General features: G+C 43.6%; 1 protein-coding gene and 1 non-coding gene across 7 annotated transcripts in view; both read right to left on the bottom strand.

Moving 5' to 3' along the window:
* Nucleotides 1–26,844, bottom strand: part of LRP1B (LDL receptor related protein 1B) — a 2,031,260-nt gene that overhangs the window by 1,134,694 nt on the left and 869,722 nt on the right. The window lies entirely within an intron of this gene.
* Nucleotides 12,928–12,999, bottom strand: TRNAR-UCU (transfer RNA arginine (anticodon UCU)). The gene has a single exon. It is a non-coding gene; the product is annotated as a tRNA-Arg (tRNA).

The following is a 26,844-nucleotide window of genomic DNA, read 5'->3' as shown; positions in this document are numbered from 1 at the left end:
GGTAACTCTGCTAATAACTACATTCACAACACAGAGCTTCTTCCAGCAGCGCACACAGAACACTCTCCTCCACATGGCTTCCCCCGACCCCTTGCTCCACACCCACCACTCACAGCTGCACCTCTATTTCCAATCAGAAGCTCTGTCCTGCACCCCAGGTAGTGCGGGTCACATGACCTCAGTGATTACAGCAGGCCAGGTGCAGCTTATTAACTGGCTGCCTGCTCCAAATAGCAGGAGGGAGGGAATAATAGAGAGTCGATGCATGCATGGTTATTCCTGATTCAGGACTCACAACAGAAATCAAGGAAAACTGCAACCTGTAGGTGATACTAATAATAACTCGGCCCCGATCAAATGACAGCGGGTTCTCAAGGCTCCGTTTCAAACGCGTAAAATACCTGCTGCTGGGACGGGAATTTCAGGCAATCATACTCAGAGATTTTATTTATTTATTTCATCGTTTCACACTGTTTATTGAACGGGTTTGTACATTTCAATGTACCATAAACAGGGTAAAAAAATAGTCATGCAGATTTCAAACAGTTTCCCAAGTAGGGGGGGGGGATTGCTTTTATGTTTAATTTATTTATTTTTAACTCAGGATCTGCTAAAAAATAAATTGTATTTTCATTACAAACTTGCTACAATCATAATAGGTCTTTTTTTGCCATTTCAGCTAAAATGCAATAGGCGTAGATAAGAACAAGTTTTTATTTATATATTTTATATAGCACTGACATCTTCCACAGCTTTTTATAGAGTCTGTAGTTGTGACACTAAGGCCCAGTGCACACCGAGCGGTTTTAGCAGCGATCCGCCAACCGCATCCGCCTGTGAAAACGCTTGGCTAATGTACTTCAATGGGATGGTGCACACCAGCGGTTTGAGGTTTTTAGCAAACCGTAAACATGCCTCCTGCTGCACGTTTGTGGTTTGCAGAAGAGTTTCGGCCTCAATGTAAAGCATAGGATAAGCTCAAACCGCTCTGAAAAACGCTAGATCAGAGAGGTTTTCAGGCGTTTTTGTTACAGAAGCAGCTTTTATTGTAACAATATTTGTAATCTGCTACACAAAAACTCTCCAAAAAACGCTAGGCATGTTTAGAAAATGTCTCTAAACATGCCTAGAATCGCTCTGAAATCTGCTCCAAAAACCTCTAGCGTTTTGAGGATCTGCTAGCGGTTTTGGTGTGCACTGGGCCTAACTGACCCCAGAGGAGCTCACAGTTTAATCCCTACCATAGTCATAGTCTAATTTGAGTACCATGTTATTATTATGTATTTATATAGCACGGACTTCTTCTGCAGCCCTTTATAGAGTACATAGTCATGTCAATAACTGCCCTTTGAGATCCTCAGTATCTAATCCCTACCATATTATTATTCTGTATTTATATAGCACTACGGTCTACCACAGCACTTTGCATATGGTAGTTAATAGTCATGTCACTGACTGTCCTCGGAGGAGCTCATTATGTAATCCCTACCATAGTTATAGTCCAATGTTTTACCATACTATTACAATGTATTTAAATATCAGTGACATCTTGTACAACACTTTACAGAGTACATAGTCATGTCACTGGCTGTCCTCAGATCAGCTCCCAATAGATTATCCCTACCCTAGTCATAGTCTAATGTCCTTCCATATTATTATTATGTATTTATTTAGCACTGACATCTCATCTTCTACAGCACTTTATAGAGTACATAGTTATGTCACTAACTGCCATTTGAGGAGCTCACAATCTAATCCCTACCCTATAATTATTTTCTATTTATATAGCAATACCATCCACTACAGCACTTTACAGAGTACATATTCATGTCACTGACTGTCCTCAGAGAAGCTCACAATATATTACCTACCAAAGTGATTTGTCCATCATAGTCTAAGATCAATTTGTTGGGGAACCAATTAACTTATCGGTTTAGTTTTTGTAGTGGGGGAGGAAACCAGAGTCCCTGAGGCCCTATTTACATCAGCAAACGCAGACGGCCGTGAGTTGCGTTTGTATGCATTGCGTGGCTGATCCCAATCACAGAAGTGAATGGGTCAGTCGCACGTTTCGGGGAAAAAATGCGTGCAGCATGGGTTCTCGGACCGCACTAGTACGGGACGCATGCAGTGTGAACATCAGACAGTGCAGAATATGCACTTTCTGATGTCGTGTGTGTCGGCCTCCTGCACGCGTTGACGAAGTCCGGACAGAAACATGTGCAGTGTGAACAGGGCCTAAAGGAAACCCACAAAACAAGGGGAGAACATACAAAACCCATGCAGATTGTGTCTAAGCTTAGATTTAACCCAGTAACTGCAGCACTGCAAAGTAAGAGTGCTAACCACTACTCCACCATGCTGACATGAAAAAAATTATAGAAAACTCCTCTCCTCTAATTGGCTACATCTACCATACCAAGCCTTAAAGGGGGTTTGCGGACAAGGACGGATCTAGGGGGGGGGGGGCAGACGGGTCTCTTGCCCCAGGCGCAGTTTGTTGAATTCTTAAAAAGGCGGCAAAATTTGGATGGGGAATGGCAGTTTAGGTGCCAAAACCTGACATATAGGCGCCAAAACCTGACCTTTAGGTGCCAAAACCTGACCTTTAGGTGCCAAACCTGTCATATAGGCGCCAAAACCTGACCTTTAGGCGCCAAAACCTGACCTTGCCCCAGGCGCAACTTGGTCTAGATCCATCCCTGTTTGCGGAAATTGAAAAAAAAAAAAAAAAACAGAACTGACACTTACCTGGGGCTTCTATTGACCCCCTGGAGTTGCCATGTCCCGTGCCATACTCCTACGATCATTCGTTCCCTGCCGCCGGTCCCGGTCTAAATATGCCTCTATTTAGACTGCAGCTGCGCGGCCGTGGCCGCATGTGTGCTCGCTCCCGCTCGCGTCTCCGGGAGCTTACTGCGCAAGTGCAGTATGAGAAAACATTGTACTGTGCCTGCGCAGTAAGCTCCCGGAGACAAGAGTGGGAGCGCGCACTATTCATCTAGTAAGATGAATAGTTGGATGGAAACGGCGGCGGGAAACGGATGATCTTAGGAGGACGGCGCGGGGCATGGCAGCTAAAGAGGGGCGATAGAAGTTTCAGGTAAGTGCCAGTATTATGCAGCCCCCTCCCCAGGATAGACAGCCAGAGGTGCCCCCAGTATTAGGGAGCCCCCTCCCCGGGATAGATAGCCAGAGGTTCCCCAGTATCATGCAGTCCCCTCCCCAGGATAGACAGCCAGAGGTGCCCCCAGTATTATGCAGCCCCCTATCCAGGATAGACAGCCAGAGGAGCCCCCAGTATTAGGCAGCCCCCTCCCCAGGATAGATAGCCAGAGGTTCCCCAGTATTATGCAGCCCCCTCCCCAGGATAGACAGCCAGAGGTGCCCCCAGTATTATGCAGCCTCCTATCCAGGATAGATAGCCAGAGGTACCCCCAGTATTAGGCATCCCCCTCCCCAGGATAGACAACCAGAGGTGCCCCCAGTATTAGGCAGCCCCCTCCCCAGGATAGACAGCCAGAGGTGCCCCCAGTATTAGGCAGCCCCCTCCCCAGGATAGACAGCCAGAGGTGCCCCCAGTATTAGGCAGCCCCCTCCCCAGAATAGATAGCCATAAATTCCCCCAGTATTATGCAGCCCCCTCCCCAGGATAGATAGTCAGATGTGCCCCCAGTATTAGGTAGCCCCCTCCCCAGGATAGATAGTCAGATGTGCCCCCAGTATTAGGCAGCCCCCTCCCCAGGATAGATAGCCATAAATTCCCCCAGTATTATGCAGCCCCCTCCCCAGGATAGATAGCCAGATGTGCCCCCAGTATTAGGCAGCCCCCTCCCCAGGATAGATAGCCAGAGGTTCCCCAGTATTAAGCAGTCCTCCTCCCTAAGATAGATAGCTAAATGCACCCCCTGTATTAGATTGGGGTGGGGTGCCGGGTTAGGTATGGGCGTGCTATCAGGGCTGTGCACCCAGAGGCTGGTGTCTCCCCGACCTCTGCCTTGGCCCTGATTGCCTAATTTGCCCCTATAGAAGCTGCAGTCCTGCTTTCTGTGACTCACTGCAGCCCGTATTGCAGTTCACACTGCAGTGAATAAGCCCTCTTTCCCTGAAGGTTCCTCAGTTCACCCTGCAAACAGGAGATCTTCTGAAATCTGTCAGATTCCAGAGTAAGAGAAATCATGTCAGCTGCCCCCAGAATCCGAGCCGAAACCGTAAAAGAACATTTGCATTTAAAATGGTGTCACTTGTGATAAGAGCGGAAGCTATGAATATATAATTGTCTCATTTGCATAATTACAAGTAAGGCTATTTTTATTGGATCACAAAAACCTGGCAATATTGCGGCAGTAAAGGTTCATCTCCTCTTGAAAACGGCCACGACCTGAGAAGACTTGCAGCAGCAGGCACCTCCTGTCTGCGCCTCCGCGCCCATTCCCATCAGATTCCATGCATTCCCGGATTCACCCCTTCCTACCTGCGACCATTTAACTGCATGATTTTATTTTCCCCAATTATATCCAATTATAAATAGTGCTGAGTGGAGCGGGTGGCTTAATTGAAATTTAAGTCAGATTGGGTGAGCTTATGTTTGCTTTGCATCCTGAAAATGTATGTCTGGTCACACAAGTGAGGCTGCACAGCTTTTAGTGTGGCATGCATGAAATCTAAGTGCCTAGAATCACACGTGTTGTGTTTAGAGATGTGCCAATCAGCTGCTCGCCACGAATAGCGGGCTCTGTACTACTTCCAGGTCTCAATGTCCCAGAGTAGTACGCACGCCCCTGTCTGCACGCATCCTTTAGTACGCATGCCCTGGCCCAGCGGTGCGCATCATTGCAATCAGGGATGCGCACCGCCGGGCCACGGCATGCGTACTAAAGGACGCGTGCAGACACTGGCATGCATATTACTCCTCCGGGACATTGCGACCCGGAAGTAGTGTGAGGCCAACTACCCATAGAGATTCGCCGGTGAGCTGTATGCCAGCATCTCTAGTTGTGTTTAAAAAGTGCTGCAGACATCTCCTATGCTTTGGTCTCTGACCTGAGCAGATAAAAAGGCGCATACAGCAAGCAGTTAAAGAGGAACTTTCGCGAAAAGGAAAAAAAATATATCAGTACGTTGCAAAATGAGAAGTTAAAAAAATAGAAGAGAGATCAAGAAATGATTGATATTTGCCATAAAATTTGTTCATGTTGTTTGATTCACAATGAGCCTGCAAGTCATCATCTTTACTACTGACAGGCATAAAAAAAAAAAAAAAAACGGACAGCACCAACTGCCATTATCTATAACCACACCCTCTAACAATGTGATAGGCTAAGTTTTTTTTAATAGATATGCATACTCACAGAGGGAAATACTGGTCGCTTGGCAGTTGGAAACAGACATTTTTATTTCCCATAAAGCAACATGGCTCCCACCGTACGATTTCAGGACTTAGGTCCTGACATCACACTGTGGGAGGGGTTTTACCACTATATCAGCCACACAGACCCTCCTAATGATCTATTTGAGAAAAGGTCAAGATTTCTCAGGGGAAAAGGGGGTATCAGCTACTGATTGGGGTGAAGTTCAATCTTTGGTTACAGTTCCTCTTTAAAAAGGACGCTGCATAGAGCACAATGAGTGGTTTTTGCTGTGCCCACAGTATAGTAAGGGCAAACAATTTTTTTTCAACGGCAATAAGAAGTTTCAATTCAAAAATCATAACCCCGGCTGTCACTTCTCCCTTACTTCCCTTGCCGGTCATAGGTAGCTACAGGTGCCCTTTAGAATCAGGTAGCCAGAAGTACCCTCAATATTAAGTAGCTAGAGGTGGTCCTGACTCCCTGAAGGGAGATCTTGTCAGTGAAATGACAAGAGAAGAGTGAGTAACCTGTCATTTACACTCTCAACAGGACTCTGCATAGGGAAGATGGGAGGGAGGAGCTAAGAAAGCTAAGCTTTTCCATCATCAGGCGCCTGTAGACTCGTGCCTACAGTGCCTTATGGTAAACCCGGCCCTGGCTGTTGCTTATCTTTAAGAGCAGAGAGGAAGTTCTGAGTTCAGGTCCGCTTAAAGCCTGGCACACACCTTCAATCTTGACTGATCAATCACTGCCCAATTTTACCACCTCCATGTAGTATGGTAGCATGCTTACCCAATCTGATCATAGTATTCAATATCTGTTGACCCTGGTGGTGGTAAAATTGGGCAATCATTGGCCCTTGACCAATCAAAATTGTGTGTGTGTAACAGGCTTTCATCTCTCCTACACAGAATTTTAGTAGCACATCTCTATATTCGGTCTTCTGTCATCTGAAAAGTTGGGTTTCTGGAGAAAGGTGTAATTTAAGTTCTGTCATTATGTATAAAATACAGTCACTCTTAGGAGCTCGCTACTGGCTTTCCCTTAATAATATGAAATAATTAATCTGTCAGGGCCTTTCCAGGAAATCTGAAGGCTGCTTCTATATTTGAAAACTGGTTATTTAAAACCGAGTTGAAAGACGTTATTAAATAGAAAGACCCTTAAAAAATTGATGTGAGCGAGTCTTTCTGGGCTCCTTCCATCCGGTACAATTCCGAGTGACGCCAGATTGAACGTCGGAGAAACACAAAGTCCACACAGCTGTGTTTTATCACATCCTTCAATCTATCGCGGAAACGAGGGCATTAATAAGTAGGCAGCGCGCGAGCGCCGGGGCCCCGCATCGTGACGGCTGTAATTTCCCCGCCGAAGATAATTCTTTCAGATTTTGTAAAAACTTGATGCATTATTATGCGGTGACATGTAATCCTCGAACATGCAGTGAAAGGGAATTAAGATATTCTATGTGCTGTTACTTTTTCCCATTGATCTAAAGGCGGTTTGCTAAGACTATGCCAAGAATGTTCAGCCAAAAAGAGATGCTGTTTCTTTATTGGCTTAACCGATTCTCGGAGGAGTACAGAAAAGAAGCAAACTTTTGAAAGCTTGATGGAAAATTTGGGGATGTGTTATGTAAAAGTATCCCTATATTTATGTAAGTTATTGCCATTCAAAGGGTACCTAATGTATACATTACAGTTTGCTATAAACCTAATAAGTTGCCAAGCCCAAAGATATATAAAATCACACATAATCAAGTGTGGTTTTCTCACCCCCAGGGTCCGTATTCCACATATGGTCTTGAAATCCCAGCCCCAAGTGTGAAATTGGGCCAGGGTGATTTATTTTTCCTTTCAAACCATGATAGCACCAAAGGATGCTGGGGGATTTGTCATAAATCCGCCCACATGTCCATGTGATCTAATCCAGGCAGGCAGGCAGACATCTGAAATAAGAATTGTAGCAAACAGATCGGATAAGACAGACTGCAGCAGTTCTCCTGTCTCTCCTCTCTGTTACACAATGTGAAAAGAAAAGTAATTGAATCCAGGCAGGCAGAGAGCAGGGGAGGGAATCAGGCTGGAGGGGAGGGTACAATGCTGAGGGTATAATTTAGCAAGGCTTCAGCATGATGAGAAAGAAGGAAGTGCTAATACAGATATAAATGTGAGTCTGCTCTATCCACTACAATGTACCAGATATAAACTTTATATGTGTAATGATCCGCTCAGCTCTCTGCACAGACAGACAGCTGTTTGACCATTCCTTAAGTCTGAGGGCTGCAGGTCTCTGGAAAAAGAGACCTGTCTTTGCTTTGCAAGTTTCACACCTGCTCTGCTGCTGAGGAATTTGCATACATTTGTTATGCAAATTGCCTAGCTGCCTCCTTTGAAGGCTGGCAGTATAAATACCATGTTCTCCCAGAATCCTTTGCTGGTCATCTTAATGGTTTGTTACTGCTAAACACTCCTAGAGTGTCCGCCTTGCCTGTTTGTTAAAGATTATCTTAGAGTAATTCTTGGGACTGTACTAGGCATTCCCTCTAGTGCAGTCGGATTGTATTATCTGTTTTACCTGTACTGTCTTTCTGTTGCGATTGTCCTGTTGCCAGCGTCGGTTGACAGGAAATCGTTCTGTCTGTCTGGGGGTGCTAACCAGAGCAGCAGTTGCTACTGGTAGCCCCTTCTGTTCATCTGTCTGGATTGCATTAGCCCTAATGGTAGTGGCAGTGCTTCCTTCTGTGTCTCGATTGCCTTGTCGCCAGCGGCGGTTGACAGGGAATCGTTCTGTCTGTCTGGGAGTGTAGGCCAGAGCTGCGGGTGCTACTGGCTGCTCCATCTGTCTGGATTGCATTAGTCCTAATGGTAGAGGCAGTGCCTTCTTCTGTATTCTGCCTTAGAGGTGCTAGCCAGAGCAGCGGTTGCTACTGGCAGCCCCACCTGTCTGTCTGTCTTGGCTCTCCTTTTTACTTATTCTATCTTCATCCTGACACATCCCTATGGTATTACAACATCTGATTTAATCTTTGTGTATATACCACATACTTCGTCTCTTAGGTGTATAAGTTATTTAGGTTTTTCAGGCATGTAGGTTCTTGGATTGAACCTGGTGTCCATGCCATAAACCTTACTTGGTGGTGGTCTCCTTTTTTGCGACAATTCTTTTTGTCGTGTTTAATGAATTGTATTTTGTGATTTTAATGTGTTGTTATATATTGTTCTTATTTATAGAAATGGGTATCACGGCCTGATGAAGGGCACATACAATGTTATATAAAAGCCCGAAACGAACATGTGTCGTTGCCTTGAAGTTTTATACCCGCAAAGCTACAACTGTTTGTTGATTCAAACCTCTTTTATGTATTTTCAAGACCTACCACTGTGGTATTGAAGAACTATGTTTTTTGAGGTTGTTTATATGTGTCAATAAGGTTTTTTCAGAGACTTTTTTTGCCTTTTTGAGATTGCATTAGTTTATATAGTCCTTTTGTTAAAGTTACAAATCATTAAGGATCCGACAGGATGGATCCTTAACAATGCCAGAGCAAAACTGATCGGCTGCCATTGTACACACATAATGCAAATGTTGTGCATTTTTCCAAATTAAAGGAAACACGAGGTGAAAAAAAACTGATGAGATAAACAATTCTATCTATCCTCCTCTACCTAAAAATGACTTTTTTTTTTTAGATATCTCAAAAAATACTGAAATCTACTTTTAAGTTTTAACTGTTTCATTGTCTCTGCTCAATGACACATTCTTTGAAGTGTGCCAGAGCTAAAATCAATGAACTCTTTTTATCTCTTTCCTGCTCTAAGAAGCCATTTTCTTCCAGGAAAGTGTTTAACTCTTTCAGGCAGAGTAAAAAAAAAAAGAAAAAAGAACTCAGTATAGTTATTTGTGTGCTTGGCACTGTACATACACGTGTCTATCTGATCATGTCACATGTCACCTTGTGTATCCTTTAAGTATATGGTAAATGTGGTCTTAGCACAGTTATTACACAAGTAATGCATTTATCCATAATACTTTTACTTTACATATATTTATAAAATAATGTCAGTGACTGGGCGTTTAGTGGATGAAAAATGCAAGTGTTACAACACATTGTTTCCCATGTGCATCAGTGGGGTTGGTGGAGTCAGAAAGGCCAGTGGGATCACAAACTCTGTCCCCTTTGATAAATGAAGCCACTTGCAATGTCCCAGTCTGTACAATTCACCGCCCACAACAACAACAACACTGAAGACCTCTCTCCCCTCTGATATGACGTCTCTCCTGCTCACAACTATCTGTATTTTTAAATCATGAAAAATGGGCAGCTCTGAGGTTGTCTGATCAATGTCTCAAGGACAGAAGACAATCTCATCTCTTAACTAATGCAGATATATATCTATGTGAGGACATTGCGATAAGCTGTGTGCCGCACACCCGGCCTTAATTAATAGCATGCTCTTCCATTCTTTTTAATGGGCGCAGTATATCTCATGAAACTAAAAATGTGCAGGTTTCTGGAAAATCCCTCCTCCAGCAGGCCAACCAAATCACACCGACGAAATGGATGCCATTAATAAAGGATATGATAGGTGGTTGTGCTGTGATGCCAAGACTAGAAGGAGTTTATGTGCATTTTAAGGTGCAGCGCTCATATTTTATGGTGGGGGAGTGTGTGGGTGTGTGTGTGTGTGCGTGTATCAGAAAAAGTGCAAGTGAGAAAGTAGTGTGTGTGTGTGTGTGTGTGTGTGTATATATGTATATATATATATATATATATATATATATATATATATATATATATATATATATACATATATACACCATTCTGTCGCATGGCCTTCCCTGTTCCAATTTCAGGGATTGCAATTTGCAGGCGGCAATTTGCTCTGTAGTTTCATTGGACCCAGGAATGTGGTATTCTTGAACCTGACAAGAAGTAATGAGTGTGTGTAAATATGAGGGAATAGTGTTTGTGTGTGTGTGTTATATTCGGTTATGTTTGAGAGCATAAGAGTGGAGTGTGTGTGTGTGTGTGTGTGTGTGTGTGTGTGTGTGTGTGTGTGTGTGTGTGTGTGTGTGTGTGTGTGTGTGTGTGTGTGGAGGGGGGGGGGGGAGGGCCCACTAGAATTGTACAAAAATGTGAATCACAATCAAAAACTGCTTAACTGCTTTTGTAGTGATTTTTGCAGCATTTTTGGGAGCAATTTTTGGCGATCTTGAAGCGTTTTTTAATGTATTGCTAGCGATTTGTACAGCTATTGTCTGTTGCGGGTGGTCCGGGATTAGTCATGGTGAGAATCCGACATAACAACAAAAGTTTTTTAAGGTGATACCTTTAATGATAAACTGTACAAGATTTCTTTCCAAGCTTTGAAAACTTTGTTTCTTCTTCAGACATGGTATAGAACTGGGTCCAAACCTTCAGGCATGGTACAGAACTGGACTATGCCTGAAGAAGAAACAAAGTTTCAAAAACTTGCAGAGGAATCTTGTATAGTTTAGGCCTCGTTCACATCAGGGCCGTTTCTGTGCGCTTTTTACAGCGCACTGCCCTGTGTGATCAGCAAGGTATTTACTTTCCCATGTAACTAAATGTAGCTGGTTCACATCTATGCGCTGCGCTGAGCAGCGTTACAGAAACGTAGGGTTGCATGCATTTCTGTCCGTTGAGCTGGAAAGTGCACATCATTGCAAGTGAATGGGTGCGCTTTTTTAGTGCATAGAAGCGCGTACAAGCGCATAGAAGCGCATGCGTTTTTTTACCCCTAATTGGAGAAAAAAATACATTTACATACAAAACAAAGTTTTATTGACAACTGCTGCTGGTACAACAAGCAAAACGTGTTTTAACCACTTCTGTACCAGGGGGGGTTGCCTGATCGGTGCTGCGTGGGCTCTCCAGCCCGCAGCACCGATCAGCTAGCAGCCAGGGCGATCAGACTACCCCCCTTTTTTCCCCACTAGGGGGATGTCCTGCTGGGGGGGTCTGATCGCCGCCGGCTGTTTGCGCTTGCGGGGGGCTCTTCAAAGCCCCCCTCCACAGCGCTTCCTGGCCTCCTTCCCCTTCCCTCCCTCTCCCTCCCCCTGTGAGCGGCGCAGGACGGAATTCCGTCCTGCGCCGGATAGGACAGGCTTCAGCCTATCAGGTGCCGGCGATCCCCGGCCAATCAGAGGCCGGGGATCGCCGATCTCCGCTACGGCGCTGCTGCGCAGCAGCGCCGTATACATGTAAACACCGGGGAAGATCTTCCCCGTGTGTTTACATTTACCCTGCGAGCCACGATCGGCGGCTCGCAGGGTGTTCACGGAGACACCCTCCGTGAACTGACATGGAACGGCCGCTCGAACGAGCGGCCGTTTCCATGGAATCCACTTCAGGATTCAGGGGCGTAGTTAAGCGTACGCCGAATCCTGAAGTGGTTAAAGAAGCGCAGTGCAACGCACAGAAACGCACACTAAGGCGCGCACAAGTGCATGCATTTTTTACCACGCGCTTTCACACGTTTTTCAATGCAGCAGATGTGAACGAGGCCTTAGTCAAGTAAAGGTATCACTTAACAACTTTTGTCATCATGTCTTCGGACATAGTAAATGTGAAAGCCTGAAGGCTAGCAATGCATTTGTACAGCATCAGGCTCCGAACGGTCGCCCAAGGGATTGTTATTCGATTCCTGGCGGCTCACAATGATCATGTGTGTGTGTAGCTTTATGATTAAAAAAAGTGGTGGGGAGCATCAATGCAAAAAGAGATGGAATGCATAGACCACAACCCCAGGTCTCTTGGGTTACAACTGCAAAGAAAACAAATGGGTCAGTACCGCCAAAAGTAACTTATAGCTTGTTATTCATAAGAGATAAGGCAGCAGCACTGTCTATAATGCTATACATTAATTTTGGCGGTCAGGGATGGATGCGAATATGGAAATATGGAAATGCCGCAAAGGCCTGGGCCTTGAGCGGCTGCAGCCCAGTGGGGCACCTGGACATGAAAGACTGGTTGCTATGTATGAAAGAGACGGGTGAAAATGGAGACCAACAAATGAAAAAGGGAAACTGATGTTCAAGGGAGTTGTTCATAAAAGAAGAGAGCTGCATACATGGATAATACACATGGAGTAGGGAGCTGCATATGGAATGGGAGGGTCCAAAATATACTTGGCCTAGGCTAGGGGCACAAGAAGTATAAATCCAGCCTTGTTGGCGGTGCCGACCCATTTGTACGTAGCTTTAGACAGATATGGAGGCCACCAACTTGACATCTTTTAGGCAGGAGAGAAAGTCCAGTTTCTCGACTGTGATACTGACCCCTTTACATCTAATGCCTTCATAGCAGTGCTGCTCAACAGGATTCCGGATATCTGCAATTTTTTCAGCTATCCGACTCTAATTCGGATTTCGGATTTTCTTTTAAATCCGGAAAACTATCTGTGGATAGTTTCACCTCTGATCTGGATATCCGCAGATTTCCCAGATATCCAAATCCGATTACTACTAGTTCAGTGGCAAAAAAAACACCACCCCCCTCTCTCTCCCTCTCCCTGGTTAGAATTTGTAGGATGTCAAAAGCCAGCTTACATACATTGGCCAGGAATCGAACCCAGGTCAACTGCTCAGAAGGCAGCTGTGCTCACCACTATACCACCAAAGTCTGCCTCGCATGAAGCCTAGCATGAAGCTGGCCTAGCATGCTGTGTTTTGTTTTGTTTTTTTTGTTTTGTTTTTTAAGTGTGGTGTCACAGTTCACTCATCTCTTCAACTACAAGAAAGGCCCAGGAGTAGTCTTTGCTACCGTAATATCTATGTTACGGCAGGGCCCTTATTATATTTTCTTTTACAGGGCTATGGAAACCGTTTCATTTTTGCACCTCACTTTAAAGCATGGGCAAAATGGTTTCCATAGCCCTATACGAGAAAGTATAATAAGGGCCCTGCCGTAACATAGATATTACAGTAGCCAAGACTACTCCTGGGCCTTTCTTGTAGTTGAAGAGATGAGTGAACTGTGACACCACACTTAAGGAAAACAAAAAAAAATCAGCAAACAGAGAAGCTTCCCCATATTGGAGCATTGGATTTGGTAAAGTCTTATGCCAATGTGTTGTAAGACACAAGTAAGCTTTAGGTTAGCAGGAATGGTTGCATGGCCACCTAGCTTTTCATCCTTCCCACCCTTACCCTGGAATCTTCCAGACTTCAAATTGCTGTCCTTTGCTGTGTGTGTTACACCAGCATCATCCAGGGAGGCACATGATCTTTCTGAAGTCATTTTTCTCTTGGGTATATCACAATAGTACCGGCTTCATGCTAGGCAGGCTTTGGTGGTATAATGGTGAGCACAGCTGCCTTCTGAGCAGGTGATCTGGATTCGATTCCTGGCCAATGTATGTTAGCTGGCTTTTGACATCCTACAAATTCTAACCCAAATGAGAGAGAGAGAGGTGGTCGTCGTCTGCTTTTAGCAATTAAAATGGTTAAATGGTGTTTAAAAGACTATTTCCGGTTTGCAATCCGGATATTCGAATCCGGCCGGATATTGGGGTCGGATATCCGACTTAGATTTGGGTTGAAAAATATTTGTTACAGATATCCGACCCGGATCGGATAGAGGGGTATCCGGATCCGAATTAGTTCCAGATAGTGAAAAGTGGTATCCGAGCAGCACTACTTCATAGTACTCAAATGGAGTAAGTACAGGTAGACCTGTCTGCACACTGCAGATTAACCGGCTTTTAGTGCATCAATCTCAAGGTTTCTAAACTGGTCTCGCTGGCTACTCCCAGAGAAGGGTTAACTCTCAGTCTTGCAGCCAGAAGAGCATCGACGGATCATTTCATCTCTATTGATATCTTATCTCCATAAACACAATGGACTTTTAGTTGCTATAGCAGCGTGGGTTTCTGGAACTGTATGCAAACAAGTTTCTTTCTGCATAAAGTATTGGTGTCTTCTTTTATCTCTGAAGACACCAATACAGTCTGAAATGATGGATGATAAAGGGTGTGGCAGCCGCATGCCTGCATACAAATAATGATGCATCTGAACTTTGGCAATTTTCACTCTTCAGTTTGCAGTGAATTGCCTGCATGTGTTGCAAAACAGTCCTACTACATCCCCCCCCCATGCAGGGGGGCCCGTGGGGGGGTTGAGAAGCTTGAGGAGGGTCCTTTTAAGGGGCAGGAGTGGGGTGCAGCGCAGGAGGGGGAGCACTGGGCACACAGGGGAGGGCAACCTGACAACCCCCCTCCCTTATCTAGGGCCCCCCTTCAGCGCTCCTGGCTCTCCCCTCCAGAAATGAGTGCAGCGGCAGTGGGTTCACCTCCGCCGGTACAGATCGGTGCTCAGAGCACCTCAGAACTGGATCCACATGATTATGGACAGCACGGTGGCATAGTGGATAGCACTCTCGCCTTGCAGTGCTAGGTTCGAATTCCAGCAAGGGCACTACATGCAAGGATTTTGTATGTTCTCCCCGTGTCTGTGTGGGTTTCCTTTGGGCACTCCAGTTTCCTCCCACACCCTAAAAGCACACAGATAATTAATTGGCTTCCTCCAAATTGGCCCTAGACTACGATGGACACATGACTACAGTAGGGATTGGGTTGGGAGCTTCTCTGAGGGACAGTTGGTGACAAGACTATATCGGAAGATATATATGTTGCAGAAGATATCAACACTATATAAATAATAATATTAAGCTATTTCTGGCATAATTAAAAATTTTACTGATTATAACTTAATGAATAAAATTTCTTATTTTTTACAATATTAAATTATAAGTGACTTAGGCAACATTTCTCATACTCACGTAGGCACAGTACGGTTGCGATTGTTTCTTAAAGTGGACCCAAATTAAAAATATAAGATTTCAGAAATAAAATCTATTTTCTAAATTATAAAAATAAATAGCAGCCTTTTTTCAGCTGCATGATGACAAATATAAAATATTTTACATTTATTGGAGGAACCCCTCCCTTCCTTTCATATTGCCGGGACAGAATCCGGCAAACTGGTGGAGTAGGTGGCTTCCGGCAAAGGAGGAATTGCTAATGGCTGCCACCTGTATAACCCTAGTTATGAAAAGAGAAGGGTGAAAAGCATGCACTGAAATGCTCATAGGCTTGAAGGAGTGTTTATTTATCTTTATATGTGTCAAAGTGGTGCAATGAAATATTTTGAATTTAAAAAAATTTTGGTTTGGGTCCACTGTAAGAGGAGCGTGGTGCTTGTCAGATTTCTTTTGGGGGTCCGTGCTTGGCAACAGGGGCCCAGAGGACGGTGTGTAAAGTCTCTATAGGATCCAGATGCTTCACTTTTTTAGGTATGTATGTGTTTCTCAACTTGATATTCGCCTCCGGTACACTTCAAATTAAATGGTGCTGAGCATCTTTACTGCTGGCAAGGTTAATCACTGTGTGATGTCCCCTCTCCCCCCCCCCCCCCCCATGTGCATTGAGCAGAAAAGTTAGTTGAACTCCCAGAGTCCTCTGGGTCAGAAGACTGTGTAACATCATAGCCTAGGCTATGACTTCACTGGAGAGGTGGGGTTACATACCTATATACTGTACAGCAATATAAAGTTATAAGAGGCCTTTCTGATGTTGAGACCAGAATAATGAATGTAAAAGTAAGTATCCTGAATAATACAGGTCTTCTTTAAAGTAAACCTGAGATGTCGCTTAGGGGGAACACATGAAATGTGTGGGCTCCCTCAACATCCTCTCTGGCAGCTCCGAGTATGCGCAGAAGTGCACGACTAGCCAGATTCGTGGGAGGCATAGTAACAGAACAGGAAAATCGCCATGCTCACTTGCTTTTGGTGGAAACCAGAGCAAATTGGTCTACATACTCCAGAAACCCCTCTGGAGCTACATAAATAAATAAATATGCTTTACACTTTGTGAGAAGGTGTCCCTTTCCCCATCTCCGCTGGAGCGGTCTGGGGAATGGTGAAAGTTTGTCTCATCGCGCTTAAAAATTAAGCAAACATTCATTTCTCTAGCCGGCTGCAGTTCTTACTGCCACTGATGTTCAGAAACGCATACATATGATGATAATTGTCTTGATCCAAGGACATACTGTACATCACTGCCTAGCCTTTGGGTCTTTTTGGTAGACTGAACATTTCATCTCTATTTGCTAGAATGCAAGACTGTCACGGGACCTCGGGCTATAAGGGAGCTTTGAGACTGATGTAAAAAGATTTTCAACTTTTTTTATTTTATTTTTATTTTATTTTTACGACTCTGAGAGGGTTGAGAGGCAAAGCAATCTATGCACGGGAGAGGAGACAGACAACACAACCAGGGTACTGTTAATGCGCTGCCGATTTAACATTTGTATTCACCCCGTCTTAACGAGAGTTGAAAGCATAATATTGTGAGGAGAAGCCGCGTTTCACAAAAGAATATGGGAAAATATCCCGCGGTTACATCAAGGAAAAAGGATGTATGTTATCATCTCGATGTATGTACTGTTCAGCATGTGGTAAGACAACATTTTGCTACTGACGGCGACAGAGTGCACAGCCTGATTACAACGGCAAACTGCACTTCCCGGCATTCTTAAAATATCAACTTGGAAGCCGTCCCAGATGTAACACCTTCGGCATGTCAAGGAAAAAAAAGGGAAGATGACGGAGGAGTTATAAATTGTGTGTAAGCAAAACGGGCCGTGCTATTCAAAGATCAGTGTTGAGCGAAAATGCCGATATTCTTTTTGCATTAATTTTTGTGAAAATACGGTAATGTAAGATTCTACCTTTCAGCGAAAATGCCACCACAATTTTGTAATAAGTTAACTACTTTTTTGCTTTTAAAAACGTTGATATTAAAGTAATGATTTTTTTTTTGCGTTTTAAAAAAAATGTTTGCATTGGAAAGAATTTTTTTTTTATTTTTTTTACCACATTCCAAAAATATAATGCCTCCCCCCTTACTGCAGTAAATAGCCAGGCATTTTTCCTCAGGGGAAACGGGAGGCGGGGCCAGGAGCCGGAAGTGGAGTGACGCGGGGTCTTTGGGATGGCTTAGTGGGACAACAAACCGCTGGTAAATATAACTTTTCTCAACAGCACTGCAGCAGAAATTTTTAATATTAGGATAGAGATCCTCTTTAACGAGATCCGTACGAGATTAGCATCCAATTTCTACCATTAAGTAGAGATGGCCCAAACGGTTCCCGGCGAACTTCGGTGGTTCGCATTCGCCAGCGAACGCGAACTTTTCCGGAAGTTCGGTTCATCCCCATAATGCACCATTAGGGTCAACTTTGGCCCTCTACATCACAGTCAGCAGACACATGTAGCCAATCAGGTTACACTCCCTCCTGGAGCCACTCACCCCCTTATAAAAGGCAGGCATCGCCGACCATTTTACTCACTTGTGTGCCTGCAGTAAATAGAGAAGGGACAGCTGCTGCTGACTCTTATAGGGATAGATTAGTTAGGCTCTTGTAGGCTTGTTAGCTTGCTCCTTGCTGATTCTTATTGCTAAAATAGCACCCCACAACAGCTCTTTTGAGAGCTAATCTTGTTCTTGTGATCTATTTTTCTTTCTGTGTGTCCCACTGACACTTGTGTTGCACAGACAGCCTTGATAATTCATACTGTGTGTGTGCCACTGCCAGGCCCAGCACATTCAGTGACTACCTGTGTGTGTGACAGGTGCACATTGTAATACCCATTACTGCATATATCTACCAACCTGTTGTTCACAGTGCACCCACCCACCTACGTGAGCTGAGCACACGCAGTGTCACTGTTCCTGTCCGCTACCTGTCTGTGTGTGACAGGTGCACATTGTAATACCCATCACTGCATATACCTACCTGCTGTTCACTTCAGTGCACCCACCTACCTACGTGAGTGCACACAGTGTCACTGTGCCTGTCCGGTACCTGTCTGTGTGTCCAGCATGGCCGTCACTACACAAACAGCTGTTTGCAGTCACTGCATACCTTTCACTGCATCTTTGACTGCACATTGTATTATACCTGGCAGTCAGTGCATACCTTTCACTTGAATGGATGGCAGACTTGCCCTCCATAACAGATTCTCATTACAGGTAGTACAGTCTATCAGTGACATATACAGCAGGGCCTCGAAAGTCCTCCTTTAGGTGACTACCTTGGGACGTGCATGCCATGCCTGCTGCCTTCCTTGGATGTGTGGCTGTTCCTGCTCCTTTGCCCACAGCGTGCCTGCTGCCTTCCATGGACGTGTGGTGGTAGCCTTTCCTGCTCCTTTGCCCACAGCATGCCTGCTGCCTTCCTTGCATGTGTGGTGGTGGTAGCCGTTTCTTAGGCTCCCACTCCGGACCGGAGTAGAACCAGGATTCCCCGGCCATTACCCGTGGTCACTCACAATGGCAGACTTGCCCTCCATAAAAGATTCTTGTTGCAGGTACTGAACAGCAAGCAGAACAAGTATTTATTTAAAAAAAAATAGATGTAAGCTTTAACAATGGTAGAGAAAAAACCATTGAAAGTTGATAAGGCAGTCAGGCATTACCTGACATCACTGAGTGAGGAAGAGCAATCTAGCCATGGTGCGCACCAGTCAAGCACGGCCGTCGGCCGTCACTACACAAACAGCTGTTTGCGGCGCATTACACAGTGAGTTTGGTGTGTCAGTGTGAAGCAGTACACTAATTACACTCCCTGATTGATGTATACACATGCAAGATGTTTTAAAGCACTTTAGGCCTGCAATTTAGCATTTAATGTGATTTCTGCCCTTAAAGAGAATCTGTACTCTGAAATTCTTACAATAAAAAGCATACCATTCTATTCATTATGTGCTCCTGGTCCCCTCTGTGCTGTTTCTGCCATTCTCTGCTGCAAACCTGGCTTGTAATTGCCAGTTTTAGGCAGTGTTTACAAACAAACTAACCAGCTTCTAATAGGCTCAGCTAAGCAGAGTGTGTTAGTCACACAGAGCCTGCAGGGGGTGTGTACAGCTTCTAGCTAATCACAAGCAGCCCTGCACATTCCAGTCTGACTGCCTCAGCCTGACTGTGCCGACTATAGAGAGAAGATTAGATCATATAACAGAGATAACACAGCTACTGTGCAATTAGGAAAAGCTGCAGTAAGCCAGACCACATTAGAAAAGGCATAGGAACTTATAGCATAGAAGAAATAAAGATAAACAATTTGTTACAGAGTCTCTTTAAAGAGTAACTGTCAGGCTGCAAAAAGCTAATTTAAACCTCTATTCTCCTGTGTTAAAGAGTATAGAAGGAAGCCAAAAAGGCAATACTGAACTTAAAAATCTCTCTTACTTTTGATGTGTGCTGAACAGCAAGGCTGTTATTCCCAAGCTCTTAAAAGGACGAGAGGCCGCATAACATACTGCAAAGCATTCTGGGGCTACTTATCCCCACCTTGGGTCCTCCCCTCGGCTGCTAGTGAGAAGTTACAGGCTCATGTTACAGCAGCTTGTAATGCAGTCCAGCTCACAGCACTGAAAAATCACAGGGCAGAGTATACTGCATGAGTCCGCTATTGTTCCTAGCCACATGGCTAATTAATATTCACTGCACAGTAGTGTTGTCCATTAGGATCTTTTTTGTGAGTCCAATCATCAGGAAGCAGGGAGGACATGACGACACAATTGGCTTCATAGGAGACAGACAAACATGGAACCTGCCATGAGCTGTCAGGAGCATCATTCTCTGCAAATACTATATAAAAATTCTGTAAAGTACAGCCAATATTTAGCTACTGATATATGTGTTTTTTTTCTCTAAGAACTTATACCTAACAGCTCCTCTTTAAAATGCTGCTTTGTGTCCAATCTGGATTTTTCCCGGGGCCTTTTGGCGTGTATTCCACTCCGCCATGCCCACCTTCAGGTGTTAGACCCCTTGAAACATCTTTTCCATCACTTTTGTGGCCAGCATAAATTTTTCTAGTTTTGAAAGTTCGCCTCCCCATTGAAGTCTATTGCGGTTCGCGAAAGTTCACACGAACCAAACTTTTGCGGTAGGTTCGCGAACCTAAAATCAGAGGTTTGGGCCATCTCTACCATTAAGTCAGGTTAGGTGAGAAGAACAAGGAATTTGCGTAAAAACATTTAATTGCACATAGAAGTGAAATTATTGGATTCATTAATAACAGTGATTAAAAGACGTGATTTATTGATTGCTTCACTTCATTTTACTTATATTTGTGATAGTTTTGTCTATTCAAATGTGCTAGTTTTGTGAAAGGGATTTGTAAGATTCTCATACACTGATCGGCTGTTCGACAAAAATCTTGCAAAACTGCCGATTTAGCGGAAGCAGGAAATTTGGACGCATGAGGCAAGTGGACAAAAAGGGCGCCGCCATTCACTACCATAATAAATATCGTTTGATGAGCACCGAACAGGAAAAAAGGGTGCCCGGAGATAACTAACGTTTTCAAACAGCGGCCGGAGATTATTAACGTTTTCAAACTGCGCTTTTGATGATTTAAGTTTACAAAATGCGCCCGTGACGAACAATGTTTACAAAAATACTAAACATATCTATCGCATTTAACTAAAACGTTATTTCAAATTTTATCCCTTACTGTTTGTAATACATTATTATTCACACAATAAAGCTATCACTAAGGGGGGTTTTAGGGTTAGGCACCACCAGGGGGGATTTAGGGTTAGGCCCCACTACGGGGGTTTAGGGTTAGGCACCACCAGGGGGGATGTAGGGTTAGTCAACACCAGGGAGGTCTTAGGGTTAGGCACCACCAGGGGGTCTTAGGGTTAGGCACCACCAGGGAGGTCTTAGAGTTAGGCACCACCAGGGAGGTCTTAGGGTTAGGCACCACCAGGGGGGTCTTAGGGTTGGGCACCACCCTGGGGGGGGGTCTTAGGGTTAGCCACCACCAGGGAAGATTTAGGGTTAGCACCACCAGGGGGGTCTTAGGGTTAGACACTACCAGGGGGGGTCTTAGGGTTAGGCACCACCAGGGGGGTCTTAGGGTTAGGCACCACCAGGTTGGTCTTAGAGATAGGCACCACCAGGGAGGTCTTAGGGTTAGGCACCACCAAGGGGGTCTAAGGGTTCGGGATAGGTAGAGGGAGGGTTCTGTGTGAGATTAGGGTTAGGTTTAGTTGTAGTAAAATGTTAGTAATATTTACTAATGTTTTATAACAGTTATTACGAACATACTTATATATTTTTTTCATCATTATAAACAATAGTTTCAGATTTTATCACATGAAGAAACGATAAATGAAGGTTATACACAATATTATACAATTATAGTGATTATACGTATATTATGGTTTAAAAACCCCCCGTAATTATAAGTTTCACTTTTAAAATGGAAGATTATCGTTTTCACAATTTGCGATTTCATACACATTATGATTTGTAAAACATTATTGTAAACGAAATACAACACAATATTTTTTTATAAACGCTATTACCAGTTATCGTTTACACCACGCGCCCTTTTTTCCCGACGCCCTTTTTGCATGGATGCCGATTTAGCTCATCCCATTCTCTACTAGGTTTGGCAGATCAAGTTAAATCCATGGTACTATTAGGGATTTTTAAATGCAATATATTGTTGCGGGTTTAAAAACATAAACACAAACCTAACATTGGGTTTGGCAAGCTCTTATAGTGAAGAAGTTATTAGATCATACATATGATTTCATAAAACGTGGATCGTTTTTGAGCTGCCCATCTTAAGAAAGGAGCAACTTAGCTTTAAAATGCTGCAGATGTGTTGCTGATTTTGTTTTTTTTTCTTTTTGAAGATACATTTTATTTTATGAAATCTTTTTAAAGAGCTATAGTACAATTGGAAGTTTATAGATGGTGCTGGCTATTCAAAGAAATGTAGACATCTCAACTATAATAGAGCACATGATAAGTGTCCATCTGGTTTACTTTGCTAGGAATCATGAAGACAGATGGGAAAGTCGTGGATTTTTCATGCTGTTCATTTCAGCTCTAAACTGTTGAAAACATATGAATCTGTGCGTTTTATGTTCAGCATTCTTGTATTCAGGTGCTTCATATCTGCAGGGTAAATTAGGCTTCTGCCTTTCTTGCCTGAAGGCAAATACGAACTGGTGTCTAAAATTTTCCTTTAAGCACAGAATCGATTCAAACTTGTTACACTTTGTATGGAGCTTGCTTCTTTCAACCTGAAGGAGACTGACAGATCTAATGAATTATGTAGCTGGTTGGTTGGAAAAGCAGTAGGTCCCCCAATGTTTATTCATATCACAAATGTCTCAAAAAAAGTCCAGAAGAGCTCAGCCTTATCCGACATCTTCTCCCGAAATATTGGCTTAAAAGACATCAACCTATTTTTAGCATAAATCTGAGTGACATCAACATTATGCGGGAAGAGTCCCACTCTAATCTTGAGCAGATTAAGTAAAAATACATCAAAGGACTTGAAACATAAGACCAGAAATGTATCCCGATTTGTTAGGGGTTTGACATCACAGTGTCAGTATCTATTGTAGATGATTCAAGTGTCTCTGCATGACCACTTACTTAAAGCTCTGATTCAGGTACCAAAATCAATCATGCAGTTTGTTATTAAGAAATTATACATTCAAATGCATTTAATTTTAAACCTTAGTTCCAGTGGGGAAAAAAATCCAGTTTTAGATAATGTAATATAGTGTGAAAACCCTTCTTAATCGAGTCTAAGGAAAGTTTCATCACTTCCTGTGCAGACAGAAAAGTAGTAAATTCATCAAAGCATAACATAGCAATAACCGATAAAATTGCGCTACAAGCTCACAGTCCCATTGATGTAGAAACTTCCAGATGATCACCAGAATAGTCCATCCATGGCCACTGTGTTAAGACACTTAAAAAGACAAAAAAGATTCCATAGAGTAGTATTGTAGTTACTCTGAAATCCCCTTCACCAAATATACACCTGATTCCACTCCCCGTTTACAGGCACCAAATGAATGATAGTCACCCCCCACTTAGCCCGCACTCACCCAGTTAACCTCTTAAACAAGAGGCATATAAAGCGCCCAATGGGGGATAGGCACCAGGTCCTGCACACAGCTTGATCTTTAAAAGGGGTCCGTAGCCAACCTCAATTTGATCCAACCACTAGGACTCAAACAAGTTGCATATAGTGAAGTACAGTTTAATATATCTATAAAAAGACGGTATTGCACTTACAAACATCGCAGGTTCTCAAGCATATCACAAAGTGGTGTTCCCGGGACACCGCTCACAATGCACACACATACGGACCTGACATTCATTTGAACGACAGTTGGTCCAACTGATCCGCCAAGTGGATTTGGCGAAACAGGTGTTATCAGTTGCGTGTCTACGTGTACACATGTGCAAATTATTGTTCAAATGACAAGTTGAATGACAAGTTGATTGGAAAAGTTGGACGCGCACCTTTACATGACTCCACATTTGATACTTTCACCTGCTGCTTTGTGTGAATCCATTCCTGGTTCCTTCACATATTGCCTTACAAGAATCCATGCTGCTGCCTAGTGATCCTGAATGATGATCCATGTTCACAACTTCATGTATGATTCATGCTTTTCATGTGCTCTATATGCACATAAAATGTAAAGTCTTGACATCATGATCCCTGGGATAAGCCAACATAGGTACTGGTTGGTAGGGATGCTCTTCGGATTCTACGGAAATTAAATTTCCACATTTCCGATCTGAACTCGGAAATTGGAAATGTGTAATGGATTTCTGCAGAAACATCACATTACCGCAACTCGGTAATTTGAGCCCAAACACAGAACTTGGAAGCATTAAAGCATTTAAAGAATACAAAGTTAACTCTGAAGTATTTAGCCTATGAAAGAAAGCAAAAAATGACCAGAAACCGAAAGTGGATTTCTGCGGAAATACAGCATTACTGCAACTCGGTAACTTAAACCCAATCACAGAACTAAGAAGCATTGAACCAATCAGAGAATGCAGAGACAACTCAGAAATATTTGGCCAATCAGGGAATGCAAAAAAAAGACCAAAAAAGAGACTACTCAGAAACTGGAATTGGAAATTGGAAATCCGTAGAATCAGTAATCGGCATTGGCGGCAATTGGAATTTCCACGGATTTGAAAATCTGCATTTCCAACCAACGCTACCGGTTGGACCAATAATAAGCTTTTTTTTCTTGGCTAATCCTTTGTAAATCTCTTCCTTTATTATAATCAGCAGTGATTCCACTTAGTCAAGACAATCAGAAGATGCTAAAAATGACCAAAAAAAGACTCCTCGGAAATCGGAAACAGATATTGTAAATCCAATTTGGAATTTTTGTGGAATCGGAAATTGGCATTTCCAACCATCCCTAACCCCTACCAGTTGGACTAATAATATTTTTTTTTTTTTTTGCTTTGCTCTTTCTTTGGATATACTTCCTTTATTATCATCAGCAGGGATTTCACTTAGTGGAGACTGTCTGCAATGAGATGATTCCCTTATTCGCTCCATGCTGCAGAAAATCAATAGATTATCATAGCAGACCAAACAAACTTCTTCTGCTCAATGTCATCGGCGACAAGCGGCTCAAAGCCGAACATCGACGAGAAGCCTCGGGAACAAACCGTCAGAGAAAAGTAAAAGAGGTCAAGTTAATTCATCAAACGGGATTCTTGACACAGCTGAGATATTTCATTAAATATGGCCACTGGAAGCGGATTTTAATTGAACTGTAATGTATATCAGAAGAGTAAAGCTATTAGGGTGTAAAATTGTTGAACCGGAGCTAATCATTTATTTAAAATGGAACATGACGATCGTTTTCAGGTAAGGAATGGTATGTAATATTGCCCAATGATTGCGTGGAGAATTTATTTGCATGTCTCCATCTGCTGCCTCGAATTAAGAGACGACGAAAACAGACTCCAGAATAAATTTATTTTCTTCTTCGTTACGGATCTTCAGCAAATGACACTTTTACAAAAAAAAAAAAAACACAGATTGCAGATGATTATTTCAAGCATTTTGCAGATTTGATTCTGGCATCGGAAAGTCTCTGACTGTCAATCAAAAATGTTTCTCGCCTGGGGTTAAATTACTCCTAACTTTGATGGGAGGATGTGGGTGCCCAGTTTAGCTTTTAACAAATATTGATAATGGATTTTCGATATCCAAATAAGAAAATCAAAGCTATTTGAACTCTACCTACCGTATTTTTTGGACTTTAAGATGCCATGGAATATAAGATGCTCCAAGGTTTACTGGGCAAAAACCAGGGAAAAAAATATATAAGTCCTAAACCTGGTGTGTCCATGTTCCAGGAGCATCTTGTAGGTGTTTTCCCTTAATCATTGCCCTCTCGTGTCCCCATGTGTCCTCTTCTGTTATACCTTGTGGTCCTGTGTGTCACCTCTGGGCCCCCTGTGTAGTCCTGTGTGTTCCCACTGGCCCCCCTATGTGGTCCTGTGTGTCCCCTCTGGTTCCCCTGTGTGTCCCGCTGTTTCCCCTCCGGTCCTCCTGTGTAGTTCGGTGTGGTCCCCTCTGTTCCCTCTGGTCCCCCTATGTGGTCTGTGTGTTTCCCTGTGTCCCCTCTGGTCCCTCTGTTTGGTACTGTGTGTCCCCTTTCGGCCCCTCCTTGTGGTCCTTCAGATCGCCACCACTCTCCTGTGTAAAAATAATTAGAGGCAGGCGGCAGCTTGGCTCACCTCACAGCAATCCCAGCGGCAATCAGCAGATCTCTTCTCTCCCGTGAGCTTCCCCTAGTGACAGCTTCTGCTGATCACATCTTCAGCAGAAACCTTCACTAGGGGGAGCCATGCAGGAGATGAGAGGCCTGTTGATCGCCAATGGAATCGCTGGTGGGTGTGAGTCTCGCTGCCGCTGATTATTTTTACACAGGGGCTTGGAAGAAACATGTGAAGGGCATTCAGGACCACACAGGGAGACAAGACAGGGAGTCCCTGATATTGTGGCAGGTTGTATCGGTGGGCAATCGTCAGGGACTCTGTGTCTTTGGAATATAAGACACAGGGACTTTTTCTCTCCATTTTTTGGAGAAAAGGTGTGCCTTATATTCGAGAAAAATATGACATATATATATTTACGAGGTTACATAATGAGCATTAGAGAAAAGAGCTTCTCAGCAAGCACATTTACCCACTGCCGCATACCTGTCCCAAATGTTTGTGGGTGAGGGGAGGATAGTAGGTCGGCTTTTATTCGAGTCAGGTGTGCAGGACCCTATATACTGTGTACGCATTGCAAGCATGCTTGTATTGGTAGTTACCTCTCCTTATTCCTGGCAGCCATCTTACCATCCTTGAAACGCCATAGAGGTCCAGGGCTTACTGTCATGTGACCACACTGAAGCCTGGACCTCTAGCAGTGAGCAAAGAGATGCAAGGGAGATGGGAAGATGGCTGCCCAGAACATTAAGACAGTGTGTATCTATATTTAAAGCAAGGAAGGAACTACTGTATGTCCTGTAAAATCCCCTAAACTTATTCCTGTGAATGGGTACTGTATTTTTCTTGCTGATTATATGATCTTGTAAATTTTA

Source organism: Hyperolius riggenbachi, chromosome 7, assembly GCF_040937935.1.
Source record: "Hyperolius riggenbachi isolate aHypRig1 chromosome 7, aHypRig1.pri, whole genome shotgun sequence".
Taxonomy (NCBI): domain Eukaryota; kingdom Metazoa; phylum Chordata; class Amphibia; order Anura; family Hyperoliidae; genus Hyperolius; species Hyperolius riggenbachi.
Note: the sequence above shows the minus strand (reverse complement) of the source record. Positions and strands in the feature narration are given on the sequence as shown.